At 67.0% G+C, this 24,906-nt stretch overlaps 1 long non-coding RNA gene across 1 annotated transcript in view; it reads left to right on the top strand.

The window, feature by feature from the left end:
• The first annotated feature begins 3,570 nt into the window (after window positions 1-3,570).
• The window catches only part of LOC137856293 (uncharacterized), a 41,917-nt gene continuing 20,581 nt past the window's right edge, over window positions 3,571-24,906 (top strand). The window contains exon 1 of the long non-coding RNA XR_011096336.1: window positions 3,571-4,204. This is a non-coding gene — a long non-coding RNA (uncharacterized lncRNA). The remainder of the gene's footprint in view (window positions 4,205-24,906) is intronic.

Below are 24,906 nucleotides of genomic sequence, written 5' to 3'. Positions count from 1 at the left end.
CGTTGCCATATAAACCCAATACAGCACAATGTCCACAAACTGGCCACCAAGCTCACTGAGTCCCTGGCTCAAGCCCTCGTTGCAATAGCGGCTGCTTGGGACAGGAGAGGAGTGTGGTTACAGGGCACCAAAGCCAGCTCAAGCCAGGTCACAGCAGCATTTGTGAGGCACAGCTCCTGGTGAGGTTCATCCTCCATCAGTGCAAACAGTTTCTGCTATAGGACTGACTTACAGCATCCACTTGTAGACATGGGTTACAGCAGTTTAAAGATATATCCATTGCAACCTCTGCTGTTCACTCCATGATTTCCACCATGTGAAGCCACCGCCAAGAAAAGTGCTACTGGGAGTTCCCCTCCTCTCCTCCAGCCTCCCCAGCTCCACTGTCTGCCAGGCTTCCTAGCCATGCTGACCGTGGTCACAGCGTAAAGCCTGGCTATGTTGGCTGCAGGTCACAGCTACTCAGGGACATCCAGGGAAGCTGGAGATGTGCGGAAAGGTCAATGCAAGCCCCAGCAGATCACAAAGCCTCCTGTCTTTTGGTCCACTCCACAGGGACACAGCACCCAGCACATGCCTGTGCATGATGGGGTGTGGTATTCGAGCTGCGTGTGGACCTGTAGTCAGGCAGTGGCATCAGCCATGGTGACTCTTTCCTTCCCCAACTTGAGTTGGTGCCCAAGTTACCCAGCACTTCCCTGGGGCTGGGACATGGCCCCTGCGTGGGGCCTGGATGTCCTCATCCTCCACAGAGCCTCCTGAGGTGGGAGCTGAAAGTAATGGGGGGTTTCCCAATGCTGTCTTGCAGGCAGTAGAAGACCTCCAAGAAGAAAGAGACTTTCAGGCCCACTGCATAGGTATCCTGGAGTCTCTGAATCTCTCTGTGGGAGGGATGACCAAAGTAAGTCGTCCTGCTCCCTGCTGCTACAGCCACTTTTCACCTTCAGGGTGTTTTTGCCAGCCCTCGCCTGCCCCCCGGAGCTCAGCCCTAATGGGCTCCAAAGAGCACAAGGCTTGGGGATGCAGAAGCTGTCCTTTTCATCTCCAAGCTGAGATGGGAATGCTGATGTACCAAAGTACCTGACTCCAAAGTACGCTGTGCTCTGATGGCTGGATAAAGATCTGCACCCCTAGGGTAAGGGCCTGCCCAAAGACCTGTTCTGGTGTGTGTGGCTTAAAGTCCCTTGCAGGGCTGTGTGTGGGTAAAAGTCCAAAAACAAACATACCTGGGAAATGCATTGGACAGAGCAACACAAAAGTATAGGACACTACTTGGGGCTTCTGTGTTGTCTGTTAGAGGTAGAGAGAGTTGGGTTGCTTTGTGAGAGCTCCTAGCCCCAATGTGGGAACCTGGCTGTCGCTGGACTGCAAGACAGCAGAGTAGGGGCTTTAAGAGAAGCCCCTGATGCTGGAAAGGATTTGGATAGCTATATGTTTCTGGAGAATAGAAGGCTGTTTAAATAAAGGTCTTTTTCTGCTTATGTGCTGATATTCCTCTCTAGGGAAGGCACCTGATGGGAAAAGGTGATTTGAAAGGTTTGAAGACCTCTGATTTTGTGTTCTTCTTTGTGTTTAGCTTGCTTTAGGGATACTCAGATAGTCCAGTGGAGCACTGCCTCCATCTCCTGGTCCAAGAAAGGAAGTCTGAATTTGACTATGATTTTACTGCCACTATGAAGCGCTCTAAGCACCAAAGCAGAGCAGATAAGAATTATAAGAAACAAACATATGAACTTTATATGATTTTTTTTTTTTTTTTTCCTAGAGTTTAAAGGTGAAGCTGTACAAAGATCAGAACTAATTAAGCTAGCTGTGTGATATTTGGTGATCTTAGATCCTGGGAGAAAAAACAATTTCTGTTGTGCTGAGTCGAATTACATACTGATTGACACAAGGAAGCTTTTGTCATTTTGTCAAGACAACTAGAATTATTATCCGACTTTACTTCTTGATGCTATGTTACTGACTAGTCAAGTAATTTTAGCACTGCATGGTTGAACAAACATTTTGCCTAGGGCTGTAACATTGATCTGAAGGATCTTATATGCATATTGCATCTCTTTTTAAATACATTTTGGCAGTTTTTTTGGCACTCTGTGGGGCTGAAATGTACTTCAGTGAGAAGAATGTCTTCTGGTGTGAACTGAAATTATACCCCTATGTCACAATGTCTTTTTTTTTTTTTTTTTTTTTTTGAGGGGAGGGCAAAATTCCTTGTAGACACCTGAAGGAGTTGAAAAGTAATAATAAAATTTAGGTAAAGGAAAAGTTCTTTCTCTGTTGTTGTTTTTGATTTCTTTTCTATACAGTCTTAAAATGAAGGTCCCATTTTCTGGCCTTTGGCAGATTGTAATCATGCCAGAACACTTCACATCATGTAGATCATATTTGTCTGAAATGATAATATCATATCTATAATCTGCTGCAGGCTGAAAAGTAGCCTGTGCCTCAGGTGCTGTTTTCTGCCTTTGCTTTTGTTACTACATCCTTGTAAGTCTTCAAAAGGGAAAAGAAGTTATCCTATTCAGAAAAAACACCATCCAGAAGAAACTTTGATTGTTTTCAGGGCCTGACTTCTCACTGAAACCAAAGGCGGGTATAGAATCATAGATTATCCCGAGTTGGAATGGTCCCCTAAGGATCATTGAGGCCAACTCCTGGCACCACACAGGTCTACCCAAAAATTCAGACCACGTGACTAAGTGCACAGTCCAAATGCTTCTTAAACACCGACAGGCTTGGTGCAGTGACTACTTGCCTGGGGAGCCTGTTCCAGTGTGCGACAACCCTCTCAGTGAAGAACCTCTTCCTGATGTCTAGCCTAAGCCTCCCCTGCCTCAGGTTGACACCATTCCCGTGGGTCCTATCACTGGGGACTGAAGAGAATAGATCGGTACCTGCCCGTCCACTCCCCCTCGCAAGGAAGCTGTAGACTGTGACGAGGTCTCCCCTCAGCCACCTCGTTTCCAGGCTGAACAGGCCCAGTGACCTCAGCCGCTCCTCATACGTCTTTCCCTCTAGGCCCTTCGCCATCTCTGTAGCCCAGTATCTTACTGACTTGAAGAAAGAGGCTTGAATCTCTCCTGGTTTGTTTACTAACGAAGGAACACAAAAGAGACACGTGTCCTTGCCTCTGAAGAGGAGGTGAAGGAAGAGCCAGTGCAAGGAACACAAAAATCAGTTGCGCCAGGCTAACATGGGGTTGTATCTGAGCGTGGAGACTGCAACCGTCTTCAGACTTCCAGAGCTAGAGGAACACTTTGGCTGCAGCCTAAAAGCCACGTGTACATAAGCTCCCTCAAGCCAGCCAATCTTCTTGCCATGACCTGCCAGGAAACAGCAATGTGGGCATGTAACCAAATCAAAGCCCAGACCTTCAGCCTAGTCCTTGACCTGAATAGTGAGGGAGGATCCAGATCCTGGCATTTATACGTGATAGCTTATATGCAGTGGAAGTAAATAGAGTAGTCAGAGGTCACGGGGCTAGATTTTGAAAAGTCCTGCATAAGGAAGACATCTCAGAAAAGCAGACTTAAATAACATTAATGCCAAGAAAAGTAATTCTGATTGCTATATTCTTTATCTGTCGTGACTAGACAGATGAAAATCTATTATATCAATTTTGCCTTTAAGGTCATTTTCTTTGATTTCTTTGATTTCTCTATCTATCTATTTATTTATTTATTTTAACAGGCTCTGTACTAATTTTCCTGACAGAATGGCTAACAGAAATACAACCCTTGTGCACCATTTGTAGTTAATTCATTAGGTCAACTCTAACCACTAAGCCCCTTGTCAGGTTATTTCTATTAGTGATAAGGAGCAATTGACCTTAAAAGACTGAATCCAGGTAGAGGAGCCTATTCCACAAGGTCTCTTGGCTCCACTCTCGTTAAGTAAATCTTACAGGTGTGGGTCATTTGACTTTTGCTGTAAAAGAAGCTTGAGGAGATGAGGGGAATTGCCTTCCTGAGGGAGTTGAGGCTCAGGTTGTCTAGGGTGCTTTTCTGCTGTTGTGGTGAAGTGGGCTCAGTGTTCCGCCGTGGGAGGCCTTTTCTTCGTGTTTTCTGCCACCTATGTGAAATAGTTTTAGTGACTCTATAAGCTAGCTATGTTGGCGGTGCCTTCTCAGTACAGCAGAACCCTGCTGGTGCAACTTCCCTGTGAAGCAGCATGGAAGTGACTCAGGTTCAGAAGCGGGCAGGTAAGTGATCCTGGTTTCTACAGTTCTTTGATGTTGAGGAGTTTGAGTACTTCCTTCACCTTGTCTGTTCTCAGTGAAACTAGAATAGCGCATTCCAAGCCTTCCCCAGGTCGCCTTCCCCAGGTCGCCTTCCCCAGGTCGCCTTCCCCAGGTCGCCTTCCCCAGGTCGCCTTCCCCAGGTCGCCTTCCCCAGGTCGCCTTCCCCAGGTCGCCTTCCCCAGGTCGCCTTCCCCAGGTCGCCTTCCCCAGGTCGCCTTCCCCAGGTCGCCTTCCCCAGGTCGCCTTCCCCAGGTCGCCTTCCCCAGGTCGCCTTCCCCAGGTCGCCTTCCCCAGGTCGCCTTCCCCAGGTCGCCTTCCCCAGGTCGCCTTCCCCAGGTCGCCTTCCCCAGGTCGCCTTCCCCAGGTCGCCTTCCCCAGGTCGCCTTCCCCAGGTCGCCTTCCCCAGGTCGCCTTCCCCAGGTCGCCTTCCCCAGGTCGCCTTCCCCAGGTCGCCTTCCCCAGGTCGCCTTCCCCAGGTCGCCTTCCCCAGGTCGCCTTCCCCAGGTCGCCTTCCCCAGGTCGCCTTCCCCAGGTCGCCTTCCCCAGGTCGCCTTCCCCAGGTCGCCTTCCCCAGGTCGCCTTCCCCAGGTCGCCTTCCCCAGGTCGCCTTCCCCAGGTCGCCTTCCCCAGGTCGCCTTCCCCAGGTCGCCTTCCCCAGGTCGCCTTCCCCAGGTCGCCTTCCCCAGGTCGCCTTCCCCAGGTCGCCTTCCCCAGGTCGCCTTCCCCAGGTCGCCTTCCCCAGGTCGCCTTCCCCAGGTCGCCTTCCCCAGGTCGCCTTCCCCAGGTCGCCTTCCCCAGGTCGCCTTCCCCAGGTCGCCTTCCCCAGGTCGCCTTCCCCAGGTCGCCTTCCCCAGGTCGCCTTCCCCAGGTCGCCTTCCCCAGGTCGCCTTCCCCAGGTCGCCTTCCCCAGGTCGCCTTCCCCAGGTCGCCTTCCCCAGGTCGCCTTCCCCAGGTCGCCTTCCCCAGGTCGCCTTCCCCAGGTCGCCTTCCCCAGGTCGCCTTCCCCAGGTCGCCTTCCCCAGGTCGCCTTCCCCAGGTCGCCTTCCCCAGGTCGCCTTCCCCAGGTCGCCTTCCCCAGGTCGCCTTCCCCAGGTCGCCTTCCCCAGGTCGCCTTCCCCAGGTCGCCTTCCCCAGGTCGCCTTCCCCAGGTCGCCTTCCCCAGGTCGCCTTCCCCAGGTCGCCTTCCCCAGGTCGCCTTCCCCAGGTCGCCTTCCCCAGGTCGCCTTCCCCAGGTCGCCTTCCCCAGGTCGCCTTCCCCAGGTCGCCTTCCCCAGGTCGCCTTCCCCAGGTCGCCTTCCCCAGGTCGCCTTCCCCAGGTCGCCTTCCCCAGGTCGCCTTCCCCAGGTCGCCTTCCCCAGGTCGCCTTCCCCAGGTCGCCTTCCCCAGGTCGCCTTCCCCAGGTCGCCTTCCCCAGGTCGCCTTCCCCAGGTCGCCTTCCCCAGGTCGCCTTCCCCAGGTCGCCTTCCCCAGGTCGCCTTCCCCAGGTCGCCTTCCCCAGGTCGCCTTCCCCAGGTCGCCTTCCCCAGGTCGCCTTCCCCAGGTCGCCTTCCCCAGGTCGCCTTCCCCAGGTCGCCTTCCCCAGGTCGCCTTCCCCAGGTCGCCTTCCCCAGGTCGCCTTCCCCAGGTCGCCTTCCCCAGGTCGCCTTCCCCAGGTCGCCTTCCCCAGGTCGCCTTCCCCAGGTCGCCTTCCCCAGGTCGCCTTCCCCAGGTCGCCTTCCCCAGGTCGCCTTCCCCAGGTCGCCTTCCCCAGGTCGCCTTCCCCAGGTCGCCTTCCCCAGGTCGCCTTCCCCAGGTCGCCTTCCCCAGGTCGCCTTCCCCAGGTCGCCTTCCCCAGGTCGCCTTCCCCAGGTCGCCTTCCCCAGGTCGCCTTCCCCAGGTCGCCTTCCCCAGGTCGCCTTCCCCAGGTCGCCTTCCCCAGGTCGCCTTCCCCAGGTCGCCTTCCCCAGGTCGCCTTCCCCAGGTCGCCTTCCCCAGGTCGCCTTCCCCAGGTCGCCTTCCCCAGGTCGCCTTCCCCAGGTCGCCTTCCCCAGGTCGCCTTCCCCAGGTCGCCTTCCCCAGGTCGCCTTCCCCAGGTCGCCTTCCCCAGGTCGCCTTCCCCAGGTCGCCTTCCCCAGGTCGCCTTCCCCAGGTCGCCTTCCCCAGGTCGCCTTCCCCAGGTCGCCTTCCCCAGGTCGCCTTCCCCAGGTCGCCTTCCCCAGGTCGCCTTCCCCAGGTCGCCTTCCCCAGGTCGCCTTCCCCAGGTCGCCTTCCCCAGGTCGCCTTCCCCAGGTCGCCTTCCCCAGGTCGCCTTCCCCAGGTCGCCTTCCCCAGGTCGCCTTCCCCAGGTCGCCTTCCCCAGGTCGCCTTCCCCAGGTCGCCTTCCCCAGGTCGCCTTCCCCAGGTCGCCTTCCCCAGGTCGCCTTCCCCAGGTCGCCTTCCCCAGGTCGCCTTCCCCAGGTCGCCTTCCCCAGGTCGCCTTCCCCAGGTCGCCTTCCCCAGGTCGCCTTCCCCAGGTCGCCTTCCCCAGGTCGCCTTCCCCAGGTCGCCTTCCCCAGGTCGCCTTCCCCAGGTCGCCTTCCCCAGGTCGCCTTCCCCAGGTCGCCTTCCCCAGGTCGCCTTCCCCAGGTCGCCTTCCCCAGGTCGCCTTCCCCAGGTCGCCTTCCCCAGGTCGCCTTCCCCAGGTCGCCTTCCCCAGGTCGCCTTCCCCAGGTCGCCTTCCCCAGGTCGCCTTCCCCAGGTCGCCTTCCCCAGGTCGCCTTCCCCAGGTCGCCTTCCCCAGGTCGCCTTCCCCAGGTCGCCTTCCCCAGGTCGCCTTCCCCAGGTCGCCTTCCCCAGGTCGCCTTCCCCAGGTCGCCTTCCCCAGGTCGCCTTCCCCAGGTCGCCTTCCCCAGGTCGCCTTCCCCAGGTCGCCTTCCCCAGGTCGCCTTCCCCAGGTCGCCTTCCCCAGGTCGCCTTCCCCAGGTCGCCTTCCCCAGGTCGCCTTCCCCAGGTCGCCTTCCCCAGGTCGCCTTCCCCAGGTCGCCTTCCCCAGGTCGCCTTCCCCAGGTCGCCTTCCCCAGGTCGCCTTCCCCAGGTCGCCTTCCCCAGGTCGCCTTCCCCAGGTCGCCTTCCCCAGGTCGCCTTCCCCAGGTCGCCTTCCCCAGGTCGCCTTCCCCAGGTCGCCTTCCCCAGGTCGCCTTCCCCAGGTCGCCTTCCCCAGGTCGCCTTCCCCAGGTCGCCTTCCCCAGGTCGCCTTCCCCAGGTCGCCTTCCCCAGGTCGCCTTCCCCAGGTCGCCTTCCCCAGGTCGCCTTCCCCAGGTCGCCTTCCCCAGGTCGCCTTCCCCAGGTCGCCTTCCCCAGGTCGCCTTCCCCAGGTCGCCTTCCCCAGGTCGCCTTCCCCAGGTCGCCTTCCCCAGGTCGCCTTCCCCAGGTCGCCTTCCCCAGGTCGCCTTCCCCAGGTCGCCTTCCCCAGGTCGCCTTCCCCAGGTCGCCTTCCCCAGGTCGCCTTCCCCAGGTCGCCTTCCCCAGGTCGCCTTCCCCAGGTCGCCTTCCCCAGGTCGCCTTCCCCAGGTCGCCTTCCCCAGGTCGCCTTCCCCAGGTCGCCTTCCCCAGGTCGCCTTCCCCAGGTCGCCTTCCCCAGGTCGCCTTCCCCAGGTCGCCTTCCCCAGGTCGCCTTCCCCAGGTCGCCTTCCCCAGGTCGCCTTCCCCAGGTCGCCTTCCCCAGGTCGCCTTCCCCAGGTCGCCTTCCCCAGGTCGCCTTCCCCAGGTCGCCTTCCCCAGGTCGCCTTCCCCAGGTCGCCTTCCCCAGGTCGCCTTCCCCAGGTCGCCTTCCCCAGGTCGCCTTCCCCAGGTCGCCTTCCCCAGGTCGCCTTCCCCAGGTCGCCTTCCCCAGGTCGCCTTCCCCAGGTCGCCTTCCCCAGGTCGCCTTCCCCAGGTCGCCTTCCCCAGGTCGCCTTCCCCAGGTCGCCTTCCCCAGGTCGCCTTCCCCAGGTCGCCTTCCCCAGGTCGCCTTCCCCAGGTCGCCTTCCCCAGGTCGCCTTCCCCAGGTCGCCTTCCCCAGGTCGCCTTCCCCAGGTCGCCTTCCCCAGGTCGCCTTCCCCAGGTCGCCTTCCCCAGGTCGCCTTCCCCAGGTCGCCTTCCCCAGGTCGCCTTCCCCAGGTCGCCTTCCCCAGGTCGCCTTCCCCAGGTCGCCTTCCCCAGGTCGCCTTCCCCAGGTCGCCTTCCCCAGGTCGCCTTCCCCAGGTCGCCTTCCCCAGGTCGCCTTCCCCAGGTCGCCTTCCCCAGGTCGCCTTCCCCAGGTCGCCTTCCCCAGGTCGCCTTCCCCAGGTCGCCTTCCCCAGGTCGCCTTCCCCAGGTCGCCTTCCCCAGGTCGCCTTCCCCAGGTCGCCTTCCCCAGGTCGCCTTCCCCAGGTCGCCTTCCCCAGGTCGCCTTCCCCAGGTCGCCTTCCCCAGGTCGCCTTCCCCAGGTCGCCTTCCCCAGGTCGCCTTCCCCAGGTCGCCTTCCCCAGGTCGCCTTCCCCAGGTCGCCTTCCCCAGGTCGCCTTCCCCAGGTCGCCTTCCCCAGGTCGCCTTCCCCAGGTCGCCTTCCCCAGGTCGCCTTCCCCAGGTCGCCTTCCCCAGGTCGCCTTCCCCAGGTCGCCTTCCCCAGGTCGCCTTCCCCAGGTCGCCTTCCCCAGGTCGCCTTCCCCAGGTCGCCTTCCCCAGGTCGCCTTCCCCAGGTCGCCTTCCCCAGGTCGCCTTCCCCAGGTCGCCTTCCCCAGGTCGCCTTCCCCAGGTCGCCTTCCCCAGGTCGCCTTCCCCAGGTCGCCTTCCCCAGGTCGCCTTCCCCAGGTCGCCTTCCCCAGGTCGCCTTCCCCAGGTCGCCTTCCCCAGGTCGCCTTCCCCAGGTCGCCTTCCCCAGGTCGCCTTCCCCAGGTCGCCTTCCCCAGGTCGCCTTCCCCAGGTCGCCTTCCCCAGGTCGCCTTCCCCAGGTCGCCTTCCCCAGGTCGCCTTCCCCAGGTCGCCTTCCCCAGGTCGCCTTCCCCAGGTCGCCTTCCCCAGGTCGCCTTCCCCAGGTCGCCTTCCCCAGGTCGCCTTCCCCAGGTCGCCTTCCCCAGGTCGCCTTCCCCAGGTCGCCTTCCCCAGGTCGCCTTCCCCAGGTCGCCTTCCCCAGGTCGCCTTCCCCAGGTCGCCTTCCCCAGGTCGCCTTCCCCAGGTCGCCTTCCCCAGGTCGCCTTCCCCAGGTCGCCTTCCCCAGGTCGCCTTCCCCAGGTCGCCTTCCCCAGGTCGCCTTCCCCAGGTCGCCTTCCCCAGGTCGCCTTCCCCAGGTCGCCTTCCCCAGGTCGCCTTCCCCAGGTCGCCTTCCCCAGGTCGCCTTCCCCAGGTCGCCTTCCCCAGGTCGCCTTCCCCAGGTCGCCTTCCCCAGGTCGCCTTCCCCAGGTCGCCTTCCCCAGGTCGCCTTCCCCAGGTCGCCTTCCCCAGGTCGCCTTCCCCAGGTCGCCTTCCCCAGGTCGCCTTCCCCAGGTCGCCTTCCCCAGGTCGCCTTCCCCAGGTCGCCTTCCCCAGGTCGCCTTCCCCAGGTCGCCTTCCCCAGGTCGCCTTCCCCAGGTCGCCTTCCCCAGGTCGCCTTCCCCAGGTCGCCTTCCCCAGGTCGCCTTCCCCAGGTCGCCTTCCCCAGGTCGCCTTCCCCAGGTCGCCTTCCCCAGGTCGCCTTCCCCAGGTCGCCTTCCCCAGGTCGCCTTCCCCAGGTCGCCTTCCCCAGGTCGCCTTCCCCAGGTCGCCTTCCCCAGGTCGCCTTCCCCAGGTCGCCTTCCCCAGGTCGCCTTCCCCAGGTCGCCTTCCCCAGGTCGCCTTCCCCAGGTCGCCTTCCCCAGGTCGCCTTCCCCAGGTCGCCTTCCCCAGGTCGCCTTCCCCAGGTCGCCTTCCCCAGGTCGCCTTCCCCAGGTCGCCTTCCCCAGGTCGCCTTCCCCAGGTCGCCTTCCCCAGGTCGCCTTCCCCAGGTCGCCTTCCCCAGGTCGCCTTCCCCAGGTCGCCTTCCCCAGGTCGCCTTCCCCAGGTCGCCTTCCCCAGGTCGCCTTCCCCAGGTCGCCTTCCCCAGGTCGCCTTCCCCAGGTCGCCTTCCCCAGGTCGCCTTCCCCAGGTCGCCTTCCCCAGGTCGCCTTCCCCAGGTCGCCTTCCCCAGGTCGCCTTCCCCAGGTCGCCTTCCCCAGGTCGCCTTCCCCAGGTCGCCTTCCCCAGGTCGCCTTCCCCAGGTCGCCTTCCCCAGGTCGCCTTCCCCAGGTCGCCTTCCCCAGGTCGCCTTCCCCAGGTCGCCTTCCCCAGGTCGCCTTCCCCAGGTCGCCTTCCCCAGGTCGCCTTCCCCAGGTCGCCTTCCCCAGGTCGCCTTCCCCAGGTCGCCTTCCCCAGGTCGCCTTCCCCAGGTCGCCTTCCCCAGGTCGCCTTCCCCAGGTCGCCTTCCCCAGGTCGCCTTCCCCAGGTCGCCTTCCCCAGGTCGCCTTCCCCAGGTCGCCTTCCCCAGGTCGCCTTCCCCAGGTCGCCTTCCCCAGGTCGCCTTCCCCAGGTCGCCTTCCCCAGGTCGCCTTCCCCAGGTCGCCTTCCCCAGGTCGCCTTCCCCAGGTCGCCTTCCCCAGGTCGCCTTCCCCAGGTCGCCTTCCCCAGGTCGCCTTCCCCAGGTCGCCTTCCCCAGGTCGCCTTCCCCAGGTCGCCTTCCCCAGGTCGCCTTCCCCAGGTCGCCTTCCCCAGGTCGCCTTCCCCAGGTCGCCTTCCCCAGGTCGCCTTCCCCAGGTCGCCTTCCCCAGGTCGCCTTCCCCAGGTCGCCTTCCCCAGGTCGCCTTCCCCAGGTCGCCTTCCCCAGGTCGCCTTCCCCAGGTCGCCTTCCCCAGGTCGCCTTCCCAGGTCGCCTTCCCCAGGTCGCCTTCCCCAGGTCGCCTTCCCCAGGTCGCCTTCCCCAGGTCGCCTTCCCCAGGTCGCCTTCCCCAGGTCGCCTTCCCCAGGTCGCCTTCCCAGGTCGCCTTCCCAGGTCGCCTTCCCCAGGTCGCCTTCCCCAGGTCGCCTTCCCCAGGTCGCCTTCCCCAGGTCGCCTTCCCCAGGTCGCCTTCCCCAGGTCGCCTTCCCCAGGTCGCCTTCCCCAGGTCGCCTTCCCCAGGTCGCCTTCCCCAGGTCGCCTTCCCCAGGTCGCCTTCCCCAGGTCGCCTTCCCCAGGTCGCCTTCCCAGGTCGCCTTCCCCAGGTCGCCTTCCCAGGTCGCCTTCCCAGGTCGCCTTCCCCAGGTCGCCTTCCCCAGGTCGCCTTCCCCAGGTCGCCTTCCCCAGGTCGCCTTCCCCAGGTCGCCTTCCCCAGGTCGCCTTCCCCAGGTCGCCTTCCCCAGGTCGCCTTCCCCAGGTCGCCTTCCCCAGGTCGCCTTCCCCAGGTCGCCTTCCCCAGGTCGCCTTCCCCAGGTCGCCTTCCCCAGGTCGCCTTCCCCAGGTCGCCTTCCCCAGGTCGCCTTCCCCAGGTCGCCTTCCCCAGGTCGCCTTCCCCAGGTCGCCTTCCCCAGGTCGCCTTCCCCAGGTCGCCTTCCCCAGGTCGCCTTCCCAGGTCGCCTTCCCCAGGTCGCCTTCCCAGGTCGCCTTCCCCAGGTCGCCTTCCCCAGGTCGCCTTCCCCAGGTCGCCTTCCCCAGGTCGCCTTCCCCAGGTCGCCTTCCCCAGGTCGCCTTCCCCAGGTCGCCTTCCCCAGGTCGCCTTCCCCAGGTCGCCTTCCCCAGGTCGCCTTCCCCAGGTCGCCTTCCCCAGGTCGCCTTCCCCAGGTCGCCTTCCCCAGGTCGCCTTCCCCAGGTCGCCTTCCCCAGGTCGCCTTCCCCAGGTCGCCTTCCCCAGGTCGCCTTCCCCAGGTCGCCTTCCCCAGGTCGCCTTCCCCAGGTCGCCTTCCCAGGTCGCCTTCCCCAGGTCGCCTTCCCCAGGTCGCCTTCCCCAGGTCGCCTTCCCCAGGTCGCCTTCCCCAGGTCGCCTTCCCCAGGTCGCCTTCCCCAGGTCGCCTTCCCCAGGTCGCCTTCCCCAGGTCGCCTTCCCCAGGTCGCCTTCCCCAGGTCGCCTTCCCCAGGTCGCCTTCCCCAGGTCGCCTTCCCCAGGTCGCCTTCCCCAGGTCGCCTTCCCCAGGTCGCCTTCCCCAGGTCGCCTTCCCCAGGTCGCCTTCCCCAGGTCGCCTTCCCCAGGTCGCCTTCCCCAGGTCGCCTTCCCCAGGTCGCCTTCCCCAGGTCGCCTTCCCCAGGTCGCCTTCCCCAGGTCGCCTTCCCCAGGTCGCCTTCCCCAGGTCGCCTTCCCCAGGTCGCCTTCCCCAGGTCGCCTTCCCCAGGTCGCCTTCCCCAGGTCGCCTTCCCCAGGTCGCCTTCCCCAGGTCGCCTTCCCCAGGTCGCCTTCCCCAGGTCGCCTTCCCCAGGTCGCCTTCCCCAGGTCGCCTTCCCCAGGTCGCCTTCCCCAGGTCGCCTTCCCCAGGTCGCCTTCCCCAGGTCGCCTTCCCCAGGTCGCCTTCCCCAGGTCGCCTTCCCCAGGTCGCCTTCCCCAGGTCGCCTTCCCCAGGTCGCCTTCCCCAGGTCGCCTTCCCCAGGTCGCCTTCCCCAGGTCGCCTTCCCCAGGTCGCCTTCCCCAGGTCGCCTTCCCCAGGTCGCCTTCCCCAGGTCGCCTTCCCCAGGTCGCCTTCCCCAGGTCGCCTTCCCCAGGTCGCCTTCCCCAGGTCGCCTTCCCCAGGTCGCCTTCCCCAGGTCGCCTTCCCCAGGTCGCCTTCCCCAGGTCGCCTTCCCCAGGTCGCCTTCCCCAGGTCGCCTTCCCCAGGTCGCCTTCCCCAGGTCGCCTTCCCCAGGTCGCCTTCCCCAGGTCGCCTTCCCCAGGTCGCCTTCCCCAGGTCGCCTTCCCCAGGTCGCCTTCCCCAGGTCGCCTTCCCCAGGTCGCCTTCCCCAGGTCGCCTTCCCCAGGTCGCCTTCCCCAGGTCGCCTTCCCCAGGTCGCCTTCCCCAGGTCGCCTTCCCCAGGTCGCCTTCCCCAGGTCGCCTTCCCCAGGTCGCCTTCCCCAGGTCGCCTTCCCCAGGTCGCCTTCCCCAGGTCGCCTTCCCAGGTCGCCTTCCCCAGGTCGCCTTCCCCAGGTCGCCTTCCCCAGGTCGCCTTCCCCAGGTCGCCTTCCCCAGGTCGCCTTCCCCAGGTCGCCTTCCCCAGGTCGCCTTCCCCAGGTCGCCTTCCCCAGGTCGCCTTCCCCAGGTCGCCTTCCCCAGGTCGCCTTCCCCAGGTCGCCTTCCCCAGGTCGCCTTCCCCAGGTCGCCTTCCCCAGGTCGCCTTCCCCAGGTCGCCTTCCCCAGGTCGCCTTCCCCAGGTCGCCTTCCCCAGGTCGCCTTCCCCAGGTCGCCTTCCCCAGGTCGCCTTCCCCAGGTCGCCTTCCCCAGGTCGCCTTCCCCAGGTCGCCTTCCCCAGGTCGCCTTCCCCAGGTCGCCTTCCCCAGGTCGCCTTCCCCAGGTCGCCTTCCCCAGGTCGCCTTCCCCAGGTCGCCTTCCCCAGGTCGCCTTCCCCAGGTCGCCTTCCCCAGGTCGCCTTCCCCAGGTCGCCTTCCCCAGGTCGCCTTCCCCAGGTCGCCTTCCCCAGGTCGCCTTCCCCAGGTCGCCTTCCCCAGGTCGCCTTCCCCAGGTCGCCTTCCCCAGGTCGCCTTCCCCAGGTCGCCTTCCCCAGGTCGCCTTCCCCAGGTCGCCTTCCCCAGGTCGCCTTCCCCAGGTCGCCTTCCCCAGGTCGCCTTCCCCAGGTCGCCTTCCCCAGGTCGCCTTCCCCAGGTCGCCTTCCCCAGGTCGCCTTCCCCAGGTCGCCTTCCCCAGGTCGCCTTCCCCAGGTCGCCTTCCCCAGGTCGCCTTCCCCAGGTCGCCTTCCCCAGGTCGCCTTCCCCAGGTCGCCTTCCCCAGGTCGCCTTCCCCAGGTCGCCTTCCCCAGGTCGCCTTCCCCAGGTCGCCTTCCCCAGGTCGCCTTCCCCAGGTCGCCTTCCCCAGGTCGCCTTCCCCAGGTCGCCTTCCCCAGGTCGCCTTCCCCAGGTCGCCTTCCCCAGGTCGCCTTCCCCAGGTCGCCTTCCCCAGGTCGCCTTCCCCAGGTCGCCTTCCCCAGGTCGCCTTCCCCAGGTCGCCTTCCCCAGGTCGCCTTCCCCAGGTCGCCTTCCCCAGGTCGCCTTCCCCAGGTCGCCTTCCCCAGGTCGCCTTCCCCAGGTCGCCTTCCCCAGGTCGCCTTCCCCAGGTCGCCTTCCCCAGGTCGCCTTCCCCAGGTCGCCTTCCCCAGGTCGCCTTCCCCAGGTCGCCTTCCCCAGGTCGCCTTCCCCAGGTCGCCTTCCCCAGGTCGCCTTCCCCAGGTCGCCTTCCCCAGGTCGCCTTCCCCAGGTCGCCTTCCCCAGGTCGCCTTCCCCAGGTCGCCTTCCCCAGGTCGCCTTCCCCAGGTCGCCTTCCCCAGGTCGCCTTCCCCAGGTCGCCTTCCCCAGGTCGCCTTCCCCAGGTCGCCTTCCCCAGGTCGCCTTCCCCAGGTCGCCTTCCCCAGGTCGCCTTCCCCAGGTCGCCTTCCCCAGGTCGCCTTCCCCAGGTCGCCTTCCCCAGGTCGCCTTCCCCAGGTCGCCTTCCCCAGGTCGCCTTCCCCAGGTCGCCTTCCCCAGGTCGCCTTCCCCAGGTCGCCTTCCCCAGGTCGCCTTCCCCAGGTCGCCTTCCCCAGGTCGCCTTCCCCAGGTCGCCTTCCCCAGGTCGCCTTCCCCAGGTCGCCTTCCCCAGGTCGCCTTCCCCAGGTCGCCTTCCCCAGGTCGCCTTCCCCAGGTCGCCTTCCCCAGGTCGCCTTCCCCAGGTCGCCTTCCCCAGGTCGCCTTCCCCAGGTCGCCTTCCCCAGGTCGCCTTCCCCAGGTCGCCTTCCCCAGGTCGCCTTCCCCAGGTCGCCTTCCCCAGGTCGCCTTCCCCAGGTCGCCTTCCCCAGGTCGCCTTCCCCAGGTCGCCTTCCCCAGGTCGCCTTCCCCAGGTCGCCTTCCCCAGGTCGCCTTCCCCAGGTCGCCTTCCCCAGGTCGCCTTCCCCAGGTCGCCTTCCCCAGGTCGCCTTCCCCAGGTCGCCTTCCCCAGGTCGCCTTCCCCAGGTCGCCTTCCCCAGGTCGCCTTCCCCAGGTCGCCTTCCCCAGGTCGCCTTCCCCAGGTCGCCTTCCCCAGGTCGCCTTCCCCAGGTCGCCTTCCCCAGGTCGCCTTCCCCAGGTCGCCTTCCCCAGGTCGCCTTCCCCAGGTCGCCTTCCCCAGGTCGCCTTCCCCAGGTCGCCTTCCCCAGGTCGCCTTCCCCAGGTCGCCTTCCCCAGGTCGCCTTCCCCAGGTCGCCTTCCCCAGGTCGCCTTCCCCAGGTCGCCTTCCCCAGGTCGCCTTCCCCAGGTCGCCTTCCCCAGGTCGCCTTCCCCAGGTCGCCTTCCCCAGGTCGCCTTCCCCAGGTCGCCTTCCCCAGGTCGCCTTCCCCAGGTCGCCTTCCCCAGGTCGCCTTCCCCAGGTCGCCTTCCCCAGGTCGCCTTCCCCAGGTCGCCTTCCCCAGGTCGCCTTCCCCAGGTCGCCTTCCCCAGGTCGCCTTCCCCAGGTCGCCTTCCCCAGGTCGCCTTCCCCAGGTCGCCTTCCCCAGGTCGCCTTCCCCAGGTCGCCTTCCCCAGGTCGCCTTCCCCAGGTCGCCTTCCCCAGGTCGCCTTCCCCAGGTCGCCTTCCCCAGGTCGCCTTCCCCAGGTCGCCTTCCCCAGGTCGCCTTCCCCAGGTCGCCTTCCCCAGGTCGCCTTCCCCAGGTCGCCTTCCCCAGGTCGCCTTCCCCAGGTCGCCTTCCCCAGGTCGCCTTCCCCAGGTCGCCTTCCCCAGGTCGCCTTCCCCAGGTCGCCTTCCCCAGGTCGCCTTCCCCAGGTCGCCTTCCCCAGGTCGCCTTCCCCAGGTCGCCTTCCCCAGGTCGCCTTCCCAGGTCGCCTTCCCCAGGTCGCCTTCCCCAGGTCGCCTTCCCCAGGTCGCCTTCCCCAGGTCGCCTTCCCCAGGTCGCCTTCCCCAGGTCGCCTTCCCCAGGTCGCCTTCCCCAGGTCGCCTTCCCCAGGTCGCCTTCCCCAGGTCGCCTTCCCCAGGTCGCCTTCCCCAGGTCGCCTTCCCCAGGTCGCCTTCCCCAGGTCGCCTTCCCCAGGTCGCCTTCCCCAGGTCGCCTTCCCAGGTCGCCTTCCCCAGGTCGCCTTCCCCAGGTCGCCTTCCCCAGGTCGCCTTCCCCAGGTCGCCTTCCCCAGGTCGCCTTCCCCAGGTCGCCTTCCCCAGGTCGCCTTCCCAGGTCGCCTTCCCCAGGTCGCCTTCCCCAGGTCGCCTTCCCCAGGTCGCCTTCCCCAGGTCGCCTTCCCCAGGTCGCCTTCCCAGGTCGCCTTCCCAGGTCGCCTTCCCAGGTCGCCTTCCCAGGTCGCCTTCCCCAGGTCGCCTTCCCCAGGTCGCCTTCCCAGGTCGCCTTCCCCAGGTCGCCTTCCCCAGGTCGCCTTCCCCAGGTCGCCTTCCCCAGGTCGCCTTCCCCAGGTCGCCTTCCCCAGGTCGCCTTCCCCAGGTCGCCTTCCCCAGGTCGCCTTCCCCAGGTCGCCTTCCCAGGTCGCCTTCCCCAGGTCGCCTTCCCCAGGTCGCCTTCCCAGGTCGCCTTCCCCAGGTCGCCTTCCCCAGGTCGCCTTCCCCAGGTCGCCTTCCCCAGGTCGCCTTCCCCAGGTCGCCTCCCAGGTCGCCTTCCCCAGGTCGCCTTCCCCAGGTCGCCTTCCCCAGGTCGCCTTCCCAGGTCGCCTTCCCCAGGTCGCCTTCCCCAGGTCGCCTTCCCAGGTCGCCTTCCCAGGTCGCCTTCCCCAGGTCGCCTTCCCCAGGTCGCCTTCCCCAGGTCGCCTTCCCCAGGTCGCCTTCCCCAGGTCGCCTTCCCCAGGTCGCCTTCCCCAGGTCGCCTTCCCCAGGTCGCCTTCCCCAGGTCGCCTTCCCCAGGTCGCCTTCCCCAGGTCGCCTTCCCCAGGTCGCCTTCCCCAGGTCGCCTTCCCCAGGTCGCCTTCCCCAGGTCGCCTTCCCCAGGTCGCCTTCCCCAGGTCGCCTTCCCCAGGTCGCCTTCCCCAGGTCGCCTTCCCCAGGTCGCCTTCCCCAGGTCGCCTTCCCCAGGTCGCCTTCCCCAGGTCGCCTTCCCCAGGTCGCCTTCCCCAGGTCGCCTTCCCCAGGTCGCCTTCCCCAGGTCGCCTTCCCCAGGTCGCCTTCCCCAGGTCGCCTTCCCCAGGTCGCCTTCCCCAGGTCGCCTTCCCCAGGTCGCCTTCCCCAGGTCGCCTTCCCCAGGTCGCCTTCCCCAGGTCGCCTTCCCCAGGTCGCCTTCCCCAGGTCGCCTTCCCCAGGTCGCCTTCCCCAGGTCGCCTTCCCCAGGTCGCCTTCCCCAGGTCGCCTTCCCCAGGTCGCCTTCCCCAGGTCGCCTTCCCCAGGTCGCCTTCCCCAGGTCGCCTTCCCCAGGTCGCCTTCCCCAGGTCGCCTTCCCCAGGTCGCCTTCCCCAGGTCGCCTTCCCCAGGTCGCCTTCCCCAGGTCGCCTTCCCCAGGTCGCCTTCCCCAGGTCGCCTTCCCCAGGTCGCCTTCCCCAGGTCGCCTTCCCCAGGTCGCCTTCCCCAGGTCGCCTTCCCCAGGTCGCCTTCCCCAGGTCGCCTTCCCCAGGTCGCCTTCCCCAGGTCGCCTTCCCCAGGTCGCCTTCCCCAGGTCGCCTTCCCCAGGTCGCCTTCCCCAGGTCGCCTTCCCCAGGTCGCCTTCCCCAGGTCGCCTTCCCCAGGTCGCCTTCCCCAGGTCGCCTTCCCCAGGTCGCCTTCCCCAGGTCGCCTTCCCCAGGTCGCCTTCCCCAGGTCGCCTTCCCCAGGTCGCCTTCCCCAGGTCGCCTTCCCCAGGTCGCCTTCCCCAGGTCGCCTTCCCCAGGTCGCCTTCCCCAGGTCGCCTTCCCCAGGTCGCCTTCCCCAGGTCGCCTTCCCCAGGTCGCCTTCCCCAGGTCGCCTTCCCCAGGTCGCCTTCCCCAGGTCGCCTTCCCCAGGTCGCCTTCCCCAGGTCGCCTTCCCCAGGTCGCCTTCCCCAGGTCGCCTTCCCCAGGTCGCCTTCCCCAGGTCGCCTTCCCCAGGTCGCCTTCCCCAGGTCGCCTTCCCCAGGTCGCCTTCCCCAGGTCGCCTTCCCCAGGTCGCCTTCCCCAGGTCGCCTTCCCCAGGTCGCCTTCCCCAGGTCGCCTTCCCCAGGTCGCCTTCCCCAGGTCGCCTTCCCCAGGTCGCCTTCCCCAGGTCGCCTTCCCCAGGTCGCCTTCCCCAGGTCGCCTTCCCCAGGTCGCCTTCCCCAGGTCGCCTTCCCCAGGTCGCCTTCCCCAGGTCGCCTTCCCCAGGTCGCCTTCCCCAGGTCGCCTTCCCCAGGTCGCCTTCCCCAGGTCGCCTTCCCCAGGTCGCCTTCCCCAGGTCGCCTTCCCCAGGTCGCCTTCCCCAGGTCGCCTTCCCCAGGTCGCCTTCCCCAGGTCGCCTTCCCCAGGTCGCCTTCCCCAGGTCGCCTTCCCCAGGTCGCCTTCCCCAGGTCGCCTTCCCCAGGTCGCCTTCCCCAGGTCGCCTTCCCCAGGTCGCCTTCCCCAGGTCGCCTTCCCCAGGTCGCCTTCCCCAGGTCGCCTTCCCCAGGTCGCCTTCCCCAGGTCGCCTTCCCCAGGTCGCCTTCCCCAGGTCGCCTTCCCCAGGTCGCCTTCCCCAGGTCGCCTTCCCCAGGTCGCCTTCCCCAGGTCGCCTTCCCCAGGTCGCCTTCCCCAGGTCGCCTTCCCCAGGTCGCCTTCCCCAGGTCGCCTTCCCCAGGTCGCCTTCCCCAGGTCGCCTTCCCCAGGTCGCCTTCCCCAGGTCGCCTTCCCCAGGTCGCCTTCCCCAGGTCGCCTTCCCCAGGTCGCCTTCCCCAGGTCGCCTTCCCCAGGTCGCCTTCCCCAGGTCGCCTTCCCCAGGTCGCCTTCCCCAGGTCGCCTTCCCCAGGTCGCCTTCCCCAGGTCGCCTTCCCCAGGTCGCCTTCCCCAGGTCGCCTTCCCCAGGTCGCCTTCCCCAGGTCGCCTTCCCCAGGTCGCCTTCCCCAGGTCGCCTTCCCCAGGTCGCCTTCCCCAGGTCGCCTTCCCCAGGTCGCCTTCCCCAGGTCGCCTTCCCCAGGTCGCCTTCCCCAGGTCGCCTTCCCCAGGTCGCCTTCCCCAGGTCGCCTTCCCCAGGTCGCCTTCCCCAGGTCGCCTTCCCCAGGTCGCCTTCCCCAGGTCGCCTTCCCCAGGTCGCCTTCCCCAGGTCGCCTTCCCCAGGTCGCCTTCCCCAGGTCGCCTTCCCCAGGTCGCCTTCCCCAGGTCGCCTTCCCCAGGTCGCCTTCCCCAGGTCGCCTTCCCCAGGTCGCCTTCCCCAGGTCGCCTTCCCCAGGTCGCCTTCCCCAGGTCGCCTTCCCCAGGTCGCCTTCCCCAGGTCGCCTTCCCCAGGTCGCCTTCCCCAGGTCGCCTTCCCCAGGTCGCCTTCCCCAGGTCGCCTTCCCCAGGTCGCCTTCCCCAGGTCGCCTTCCCCAGGTCGCCTTCCCCAGGTCGCCTTCCCCAGGTCGCCTTCCCCAGGTCGCCTTCCCCAGGTCGCCTTCCCCAGGTCGCCTTCCCCAGGTCGCCTTCCCCAGGTCGCCTTCCCCAGGTCGCCTTCCCCAGGTCGCCTTCCCCAGGTCGCCTTCCCCAGGTCGCCTTCCCCAGGTCGCCTTCCCCAGGTCGCCTTCCCCAGGTCGCCTTCCCCAGGTCGCCTTCCCCAGGTCGCCTTCCCCAGGTCGCCTTCCCCAGGTCGCCTTCCCCAGGTCGCCTTCCCCAGGTCGCCTTCCCCAGGTCGCCTTCCCCAGGTCGCCTTCCCCAGGTCGCCTTCCCCAGGTCGCCTTCCCCAGGTCGCCTTCCCCAGGTCGCCTTCCCCAGGTCGCCTTCCCCAGGTCGCCTTCCCCAGGTCGCCTTCCCCAGGTCGCCTTCCCCAGGTCGCCTTCCCCAGGTCGCCTTCCCCAGGTCGCCTTCCCCAGGTCGCCTTCCCCAGGTCGCCTTCCCCAGGTCGCCTTCCCCAGGTCGCCTTCCCCAGGTCGCCTTCCCCAGGTCGCCTTCCCCAGGTCGCCTTCCCCAGGTCGCCTTCCCCAGGTCGCCTTCCCCAGGTCGCCTTCCCAGGCCCTTCCCCAGGTCGCCTTCCCCAGGTCGCCTTCCCCAGGTCGCCTTCCCCAGGTCGCCTTCCCCAGGTCGCCTTCCCCAGGTCGCCTTCCCCAGGTCGCCTTCCCCAGGTCGCCTTCCCCAGGTCGCCTTCCCCAGGTCGCCTTCCCCAGGTCGCCTTCCCCAGGTCGCCTTCCCCAGGTCGCCTTCCCCAGGTCGCCTTCCCCAGGTCGCCTTCCCCAGGTCGCCTTCCCCAGGTCGCCTTCCCCAGGTCGCCTTCCCCAGGTCGCCTTCCCCAGGTCGCCTTCCCCAGGTCGCCTTCCCCAGGTCGCCTTCCCCAGGTCGCCTTCCCCAGGTCGCCTTCCCCAGGTCGCCTTCCCCAGGTCGCCTTCCCCAGGTCGCCTTCCCCAGGTCGCCTTCCCCAGGTCGCCTTCCCCAGGTCGCCTTCCCCAGGTCGCCTTCCCCAGGTCGCCTTCCCCAGGTCGCCTTCCCCAGGTCGCCTTCCCCAGGTCGCCTTCCCCAGGTCGCCTTCCCCAGGTCGCCTTCCCCAGGTCGCCTTCCCCAGGTCGCCTTCCCCAGGTCGCCTTCCCCAGGTCGCCTTCCCCAGGTCGCCTTCCCCAGGTCGCCTTCCCCAGGTCGCCTTCCCCAGGTCGCCTTCCCCAGGTCGCCTTCCCCAGGTCGCCTTCCCCAGGTCGCCTTCCCCAGGTCGCCTTCCCCAGGTCGCCTTCCCCAGGTCGCCTTCCCCAGGTCGCCTTCCCCAGGTCGCCTTCCCCAGGTCGCCTTCCCCAGGTCGCCTTCCCCAGGTCGCCTTCCCCAGGTCGCCTTCCCCAGGTCGCCTTCCCCAGGTCGCCTTCCCCAGGTCGCCTTCCCCAGGTCGCCTTCCCCAGGTCGCCTTCCCCAGGTCGCCTTCCCCAGGTCGCCTTCCCCAGGTCGCCTTCCCCAGGTCGCCTTCCCCAGGTCGCCTTCCCCAGGTCGCCTTCCCCAGGTCGCCTTCCCCAGGTCGCCTTCCCCAGGTCGCCTTCCCCAGGTCGCCTTCCCCAGGTCGCCTTCCCCAGGTCGCCTTCCCCAGGTCGCCTTCCCCAGGTCGCCTTCCCCAGGTCGCCTTCCCCAGGTCGCCTTCCCCAGGTCGCCTTCCCCAGGTCGCCTTCCCCAGGTCGCCTTCCCCAGGTCGCCTTCCCCAGGTCGCCTTCCCCAGGTCGCCTTCCCCAGGTCGCCTTCCCCAGGTCGCCTTCCCCAGGTCGCCTTCCCCAGGTCGCCTTCCCCAGGTCGCCTTCCCCAGGTCGCCTTCCCCAGGTCGCCTTCCCCAGGTCGCCTTCCCCAGGTCGCCTTCCCCAGGTCGCCTTCCCCAGGTCGCCTTCCCCAGGTCGCCTTCCCCAGGTCGCCTTCCCCAGGTCGCCTTCCCCAGGTCGCCTTCCCCAGGTCGCCTTCCCCAGGTCGCCTTCCCCAGGTCGCCTTCCCCAGGTCGCCTTCCCCAGGTCGCCTTCCCCAGGTCGCCTTCCCCAGGTCGCCTTCCCCAGGTCGCCTTCCCCAGGTCGCCTTCCCCAGGTCGCCTTCCCCAGGTCGCCTTCCCCAGGTCGCCTTCCCCAGGTCGCCTTCCCCAGGTCGCCTTCCCCAGGTCGCCTTCCCCAGGTCGCCTTCCCCAGGTCGCCTTCCCCAGGTCGCCTTCCCCAGGTCGCCTTCCCCAGGTCGCCTTCCCCAGGTCGCCTTCCCCAGGTCGCCTTCCCCAGGTCGCCTTCCCCAGGTCGCCTTCCCCAGGTCGCCTTCCCCAGGTCGCCTTCCCCAGGTCGCCTTCCCCAGGTCGCCTTCCCCAGGTCGCCTTCCCCAGGTCGCCTTCCCCAGGTCGCCTTCCCCAGGTCGCCTTCCCCAGGTCGCCTTCCCCAGGTCGCCTTCCCCAGGTCGCCTTCCCCAGGTCGCCTTCCCCAGGTCGCCTTCCCCAGGTCGCCTTCCCCAGGTCGCCTTCCCCAGGTCGCCTTCCCCAGGTCGCCTTCCCCAGGTCGCCTTCCCCAGGTCGCCTTCCCCAGGTCGCCTTCCCCAGGTCGCCTTCCCCAGGTCGCCTTCCCCAGGTCGCCTTCCCCAGGTCGCCTTCCCCAGGTCGCCTTCCCCAGGTCGCCTTCCCCAGGTCGCCTTCCCCAGGTCGCCTTCCCCAGGTCGCCTTCCCCAGGTCGCCTTCCCCAGGTCGCCTTCCCCAGGTCGCCTTCCCCAGGTCGCCTTCCCCAGGTCGCCTTCCCCAGGTCGCCTTCCCCAGGTCGCCTTCCCCAGGTCGCCTTCCCCAGGTCGCCTTCCCCAGGTCGCCTTCCCCAGGTCGCCTTCCCCAGGTCGCCTTCCCCAGGTCGCCTTCCCCAGGTCGCCTTCCCCAGGTCGCCTTCCCCAGGTCGCCTTCCCCAGGTCGCCTTCCCCAGGTCGCCTTCCCCAGGTCGCCTTCCCCAGGTCGCCTTCCCCAGGTCGCCTTCCCCAGGTCGCCTTCCCCAGGTCGCCTTCCCCAGGTCGCCTTCCCCAGGTCGCCTTCCCCAGGTCGCCTTCCCCAGGTCGCCTTCCCCAGGTCGCCTTCCCCAGGTCGCCTTCCCCAGGTCGCCTTCCCCAGGTCGCCTTCCCCAGGTCGCCTTCCCCAGGTCGCCTTCCCCAGGTCGCCTTCCCCAGGTCGCCTTCCCCAGGTCGCCTTCCCCAGGTCGCCTTCCCCAGGTCGCCTTCCCCAGGTCGCCTTCCCCAGGTCGCCTTCCCCAGGTCGCCTTCCCCAGGTCGCCTTCCCCAGGTCGCCTTCCCCAGGTCGCCTTCCCCAGGTCGCCTTCCCCAGGTCGCCTTCCCCAGGTCGCCTTCCCCAGGTCGCCTTCCCCAGGTCGCCTTCCCCAGGTCGCCTTCCCCAGGTCGCCTTCCCCAGGTCGCCTTCCCCAGGTCGCCTTCCCCAGGTCGCCTTCCCCAGGTCGCCTTCCCCAGGTCGCCTTCCCCAGGTCGCCTTCCCCAGGTCGCCTTCCCAGGTCGCCTTCCCCAGGTCGCCTTCCCCAGGTCGCCTTCCCCAGGTCGCCTTCCCCAGGTCGCCTTCCCCAGGTCGCCTTCCCCAGGTCGCCTTCCCCAGGTCGCCTTCCCCAGGTCGCCTTCCCCAGGTCGCCTTCCCCAGGTCGCCTTCCCCAGGTCGCCTTCCCCAGGTCGCCTTCCCCAGGTCGCCTTCCCCAGGTCGCCTTCCCCAGGTCGCCTTCCCCAGGTCGCCTTCCCCAGGTCGCCTTCCCCAGGTCGCCTTCCCCAGGTCGCCTTCCCCAGGTCGCCTTCCCCAGGTCGCCTTCCCCAGGTCGCCTTCCCCAGGTCGCCTTCCCCAGGTCGCCTTCCCCAGGTCGCCTTCCCCAGGTCGCCTTCCCCAGGTCGCCTTCCCCAGGTCGCCTTCCCCAGGTCGCCTTCCCCAGGTCGCCTTCCCCAGGTCGCCTTCCCCAGGTCGCCTTCCCCAGGTCGCCTTCCCCAGGTCGCCTTCCCCAGGTCGCCTTCCCCAGGTCGCCTTCCCCAGGTCGCCTTCCCCAGGTCGCCTTCCCCAGGTCGCCTTCCCCAGGTCGCCTTCCCCAGGTCGCCTTCCCCAGGTCGCCTTCCCCAGGTCGCCTTCCCCAGGTCGCCTTCCCCAGGTCGCCTTCCCCAGGTCGCCTTCCCCAGGTCGCCTTCCCCAGGTCGCCTTCCCCAGGTCGCCTTCCCCAGGTCGCCTTCCCCAGGTCGCCTTCCCCAGGTCGCCTTCCCCAGGTCGCCTTCCCCAGGTCGCCTTCCCCAGGTCGCCTTCCCCAGGTCGCCTTCCCCAGGTCGCCTTCCCCAGGTCGCCTTCCCCAGGTCGCCTTCCCCAGGTCGCCTTCCCCAGGTCGCCTTCCCCAGGTCGCCTTCCCCAGGTCGCCTTCCCCAGGTCGCCTTCCCCAGGTCGCCTTCCCCAGGTCGCCTTCCCCAGGTCGCCTTCCCCAGGTCGCCTTCCCCAGGTCGCCTTCCCCAGGTCGCCTTCCCCAGGTCGCCTTCCCCAGGTCGCCTTCCCCAGGTCGCCTTCCCCAGGTCGCCTTCCCCAGGTCGCCTTCCCCAGGTCGCCTTCCCCAGGTCGCCTTCCCCAGGTCGCCTTCCCCAGGTCGCCTTCCCCAGGTCGCCTTCCCCAGGTCGCCTTCCCCAGGTCGCCTTCCCCAGGTCGCCTTCCCCAGGTCGCCTTCCCCAGGTCGCCTTCCCCAGGTCGCCTTCCCCAGGTCGCCTTCCCCAGGTCGCCTTCCCCAGGTCGCCTTCCCCAGGTCGCCTTCCCCAGGTCGCCTTCCCCAGGTCGCCTTCCCCAGGTCGCCTTCCCCAGGTCGCCTTCCCCAGGTCGCCTTCCCCAGGTCGCCTTCCCCAGGTCGCCTTCCCCAGGTCGCCTTCCCCAGGTCGCCTTCCCCAGGTCGCCTTCCCCAGGTCGCCTTCCCCAGGTCGCCTTCCCCAGGTCGCCTTCCCCAGGTCGCCTTCCCCAGGTCGCCTTCCCCAGGTCGCCTTCCCCAGGTCGCCTTCCCCAGGTCGCCTTCCCCAGGTCGCCTTCCCCAGGTCGCCTTCCCCAGGTCGCCTTCCCCAGGTCGCCTTCCCCAGGTCGCCTTCCCCAGGTCGCCTTCCCCAGGTCGCCTTCCCCAG

Source organism: Anas acuta, chromosome 4 (genome assembly GCF_963932015.1).
Source record: "Anas acuta chromosome 4, bAnaAcu1.1, whole genome shotgun sequence".
Classification (NCBI taxonomy): domain Eukaryota; kingdom Metazoa; phylum Chordata; class Aves; order Anseriformes; family Anatidae; genus Anas; species Anas acuta.
The sequence above is the reverse complement of the archived record's forward strand: the minus strand, read 5'-3'. Positions and strand labels throughout refer to the sequence as shown.